The following is a 6000-nucleotide window of genomic DNA, read 5'->3' as shown; positions in this document are numbered from 1 at the left end:
CCGCCCTGTGGAAAAAAAAAAAAAAAAAAAAAAAACCCCCTCAAAAAAAAAAAAAAAATAAGAATTATTTTATTTAACTTTATATATTTATTTATTTATTTTAATTTGACCATAAAGGGACAGAGTGTGAGAGAGAGAGAGAAAGTAAAAAAGTAAGCTGCCAAGTCCAGGACTCAAATCATAGGTCACATGGGAGTCATCTCCTTTAACCACCAAGCCACCTGCTGACCCCTTGAAAATCATGACTTTTTTATTTTTTTAAGAATTTTTATTTTAACTTTTTTACTATTTTCCAATTTGATCAGAGAGAGACAGAGAGAGAGGGAAAGTGAGAAAGCAAGCCACCAGGTCCAGGACTTGAATCGTGGTCAACCGTGTGAGAGTCCAGCACCTTTAACACCACACCATCTGCTGGCCCCCAAAATCATGACTTTTTATAAAAACTTTCTAGAGCTGAAGTTGTGTGCCAATATAACACCTCAAAATCTTGAGAGAGAGTCGAGTCTAGAAAGATAGAGAATGATATCTTGCTTGAAGGAGATTTGCAGGAGTCAAAAATTGGTGGAAACAATTAAATGGTAATTGTGACAAATTGCTAGAAGCTGAATGTGGACTAGCAGGAGGGACAAATTCCTTCTTGGAGCTGCCATTTGAGGGGAGAGTTCTTTATGCAGTTTTCCTCCAGAAACCCAGGTCATCATATTCTCCTTGTGAGCATCCAAGAAACATCTCCAGGCCAGTGGAGAAGAGTAGGCCTTATGAGAAAAGTCAACACTCCAGGAAACTGAGCTTCACAGAGAGCAATTCTGAAATGTTTTCCAGCCCTGGAAAGGAAACTTGTCTCTCTTAAGGTTGTATACTGGGGGCAGAGGCAGGTAGTCACAGTCAATAGGAAAGGGGGTTTTAAGGAAGTAGAAAATAAGAACGAAAAGGTTAGAGGGAAAGGCCTGGGGAGCCACACCACTGGAGGGAGTTCAGAAACACTGTGAAATTCAAAGCCCTGAAACACGGATAAAATTTGATCTGACTATAAATTGCTCTCAGTTTACCATATCTTACCACTATACCAATAAACTCTCAGTGGGGTGACAGTGGGTTATACCTGCTTATCTTTAAATTGCAAAACGCAGACTCTCTCCCAAGTGCTGTGCACAAGGTAGCCCTAAAACCAAGGTGGGAGACAAAAATCAGGGCTCTAGAGGAGGTCGAAGTCTCTTGACACCTAAACATTAAACACAGCCCAATTCTTACTAGATTAACATAGACAATAGAAGCCTATTTTGCTTAGTTTTTATTTTTAAATATGTCATGTCCATCTTTCAACAAAAACGTAAAATGTATGCAAGAGACAAGCAGTCTGAAAGCAATGTAATAATCAGAACCAGACTCAGATATGACAGTGATTTTGAAAAAGTCAGACAGGGTGTTTAAAATAGCTGTGACCACTATGGTACGGGCTCTAATAAAAAATAAAAAAAATAAAAAAATAAAAAACAGAAGACAAGGTGTGAGAACAGAGGAGTAATATAAACAGAGAGGTGGAAACTCTACAAATAATCAAAATGAAATGTTATAATTAGAAAAAAAAGCAGTGAAGACAAATAAAGAACTCTTTAGACAGACTCATCTGCAGAATGTGGTCAAAAAGAATCAGCAAATGAGGCAATAGATCAATAGAAATTTCCTAACTATTGATAATTCAAAGAGAAGAAAAGAATGAGAACCAAATAAAACATCCAAGAACTGAATATAAAGTGTAAAATAATTATATAAAAAGCTATTCGTATATTGATTTGGAATGCCAGACAAAACATAATAAAGACCAGAGTGAAAGAAAAGTGGAAGTAATAATGAGCAAGAACCTTCTAGAACTAATGACAGACACCAAACCATAAATCCAGGAAGTTCAAATAACAAGCAGGATAGAACACAAAAACAAAGAAACAACAACAAACTCAAACAGTTATAGTAATCAACAACAGCCACCAAAATACCTTGTCATATGTTCAAACTGCAGAATATCAAACACAGGAAACATTTGATGGAAGTCAGGGAGAGGGTGGAAGGAAGCTTTTCTTCTAGAGAAATGATGGTAAGAATTACAATGAACTTCTCATTGGGAGCCATACAAGAAAAGGGAAGACTAAAATTTTAAAGCTTTGGAAGAAAAAACCACCACCTAGAATGCTATATCTAACTGATACCAGAGCGGACAGGAATGCTCATTCACTGGCCCAAAATCTGCACCAGCCTGAGGAGACAAGACTTGGTGAATAAAGAAAGTAACATATTTAGAGAGGCCAACACTAGGGAGTCTCCACCATACAGGACAAGATAACAAAGCTTACAGAGGAGAAGAAACAGAGAAGAGGGCAAATTATTGAGGAGGCTTCTCTTAGCAGGATCACAAGGAGACCAGCAGCCTCAGGGGCGGCTCTCACATTGGGTGTGGAGGAAGTTTCCATATATCTGGACAAGCTGGGCAAGGTGGAAAGACACGCTTCTGTTCTCTGCAGTGTGCTTAAGGATAAGCAATAGTTACCAAGGCAGAGAAGCAATGGAGTGAGTTAGGACAATTCTTAGAACCAGAATTGGAAATTGCATGTGACTTTAATTCTGGAGCTGATAAAATCAGCCAGTGAGGGGACCAGCAAGTTATCCTAATGGCTATGTCACTGGACTCCCATGTAGTTGAACACGGTTCAAGTCCCAGACCCGGTGGCTTAAACTCACATTGAGCACGTGTGTATCCATGCCCAAGATCTTGAGAGGAGAAAGGAGGAGAAAGGATTGAGGTGTGGCCATCCACCTTGGGGGGTGATTTCTCACTTTCTGTTTCTCTGTTTCTCTCTGTCTTTCTGGCGAGCACACGTGCCCTATAGCAGAAACCTCTCCCCCGCCCCCCCCCAAAATAAAAATCAGCCAGTGAATACGAAGGGGAACCAGGCCTGGTAGCATCTTTCCCTTCCTATCTCGAAGCTGTAAAGAACCAGCGAGGTAATTATTAAGTTCCATTCTGGTAGCATCTTTACCTTCCTATCTCGAAGCCGTAAAGAACCAGTGAGGTAATTATTAAGTTCCATCAGTTAAGCATCAAGTTTCATTTATTGTAAGGACTGCAAGACTCAGTAAAAGGTATAAATAGAGGCAGATTTTCCTAAGGTTTAATCTCTTGAGATGGACTTCTAAAACTAAGTATAGTATAGTCATTTTTGATACCCTTACAGAATTCTTTCTTAAAAGTAAAGTAGAAATAAAGACTTTTAGACAAATAAAAAAATGAGGAAATCCATTACCAGCAGAACAGTCTTGAAAGAACTGGTTACAAGGATTCTTCACACAGAAGAAAAAATGGCATAGCTCAGAAACATGGATTCTAATAAAGAAAGGAAGAACGTCAAAAAGAAATGCATAAAGGTAAAATAAAATTTCTCACTTAAAAAACATGTATTTAAAGCTAGTTTAAAGCAATGACAGTAACCCAGTCTTTTAGATGACATAGCGTTTGGAGGTGTGAGCCAGAAATAATCTTTTATAAGACATCTGTACAACATGTGGAATGGATTTCAAACGTGAACTCAGATTATCCAAGACGTAGTTGTACAGCCAGTCTGTGGCACAGTAGTAACACAATGCTCCTTTCAATGCTGAGGTCACCCAGGAAGGGCCAGGTTCACATCCAAAGGTCTCCCTGTACACACTGATCACATGCACACGTGTCAGTGATCCTGACTGGCTGAGGCAGGGGTGGGTCACATGTGAAGATCCTGCTGAGGGTCTTTATCTCTCTCTCTCTGTCTTCCTCATGGAATAAATAAATATAAATAAGCTTTTTAAGAGACTTCTAAATAACCCATGGATCAAGCAAGTTTGTAGATAAATGACAAAATATTTTGAACTAACAAAACAATAATGCTACTCCCAAAAACGTATAAAATTCAGTGAAAGCAGAGCTTAAAGTCAAGCTTACAACACCAAAAGTATATAGTGGTAGAAAAGGAGAATAATCTAAAATTAATAACTTAGGGTTATGCCTTAAGAAGCTAAAAAAAAAATAGGAAATCATTCCTTTTACTTCTATTTACTGGAAGGAATGACAGAATTGGTCTTATTTCTTCTTTAGATGTTTGTTGGAAAATCCCCAGTGAAACGATCTAGCCTGGGAACTTTCTTTGTAGGAAAATGTATTAGAGAATCAATTTCTAAAAATGCATATCTATGGCTATTCATTGATTGACTTTTGGTAGTCATAACTGTGAACACATGGTAACACATACATACAGATACAGAAATATTTATAGATACGTGTATTTACACAAGCTATTATATATATGTATATTTTTTGGCTGTGTCAGCCTAGAAGACATAACACCCAATGAGTACACCTAATCCCTACATTTTTAGTTTCTAAAATATTCATCAATGAAAGGAGTCAGAACTTCTTCCACACATGAAGATTCTTAAGAGCTAGGGAGAAAATAAATGAAATGAGCCTACAACATTTTTTTGAGGTAAAATGTATATAACATAAATTCTACCTTTAAAAAAGTGTACAGTTCAGTGGTTTTTATCATATTTACAATGTTGCACACCCATCCCTGCTATCTAATTACTGAACATTATTACCATCCTCCCCTCCAGAAGACGCCATAACTATTAAGCAGTCACTCCACAATCCCTACTCCCTTCCAGCCAGGGAAATCAATAATCTGTTTTATGTTTCTATAAATTTACCTATGCTGGGCATTTCAGATAGATGCAATCATATTAAGTGGTCTTTTGTGTTTGGCTTATTTCACATAAATAGGTTTAAAAAAGGTGGCCTATCCATACCATTCATTGTCAGTCGGATGTTCAAATACAGTAACGACGCACACCAGACCATGACTATGTTACTGGAGAAATAACGTAAAGAAGGAAGGTTCAGATCTTGGGTCTAGAGCTCTACAGTTCAAGACCTGTCCCAAGATGAATACAGCCACAGCCTTGAGAAAAGTTTGAAGAAGGCATTAATCAGTACTCAAGAGAGGCTCGTGTGGGCAAGCAACCAGACAGTAACTGCACCTGGAGGGAAATGAGCTCTTTTATTTATTTCAGGATTCTGTCACGAATACTTAAGGGGCGATCCAGCAGTGTAGCAGGCTCTACTGTTGGTTTTTGCAGGCTAGTGATGAGCATTAGCACTCTTAACTGAAAAGTGGAAGCCAAGTGAAGGGGATGGGAAAGCTGGATGCATGGCCAGTGTTGACTTTGAAGGTATGAGCATGCGTAGGGGACAATTCTGCTCATATTAGTCAAGTGTCCCCAGGGTATGGTCGTATGACAGTCAAACAGCCCTGAGAGTGTCTGTGTGCACATGTGTTTCTGCGAAAGGGGAAGAAAGTTACACTCTCCAGATCTCCTAATGGCAGTCTTGGCAGTAAAAAAACAGATAATCTTTCCCCTGTTAGTGCAAGGAGTGCTTGGGTGCAACTTTTAACAACAATGAGTGAAGTAGTAAAGCCTTTTCCAATGGCATCTTGGGGCATTTTGCTCATATGTCAGTAACTACCTATTATCATCAATGGACCTTGAAAATGTAGTGTATTTTTGTGTGTGTGTGTGTGTGTGTGTGTTTTGTTTTTGTTATAGGTTGCATGTGCTAGCCGGAGAGATAGAGAAAAACAGAGAGAGAGAAAGTGAGAAATCACTTACCAGGGGGATGGCCACATCACAACCCTTTCTCTTCCATTCTTCTCCTGGGGCATTGGGCACACATACACATATGCTCAGCATTAATTTCTTCTTTTTTTTTTTTTAAGTTCATTTTATTTGACCAGAGAGGGACAGAGAGAGAGAGAGAGAAATTGAGAACGTAAGCCGCCAGATCTAGGGGCTCAAACTGCAGTCTGCCATGTGGGAGTCCAGCGCCCTTAACCACCATGCCATCTACTGGCCCTTTCCAGCTTTAATTTTAAGCCTCCAAGTCCAAGACTTGAAATGCAGTCAGCCATGTGGGAG

This window comes from Tupaia chinensis, unplaced genomic scaffold (assembly GCF_000334495.1).
Source record: "Tupaia chinensis unplaced genomic scaffold, TupChi_1.0 Scaffold139072_1, whole genome shotgun sequence".
In the NCBI taxonomy this organism is placed as follows: Eukaryota; Metazoa; Chordata; class Mammalia; order Scandentia; family Tupaiidae; genus Tupaia; species Tupaia belangeri.
This window is presented reverse-complemented; position numbering follows the sequence as displayed.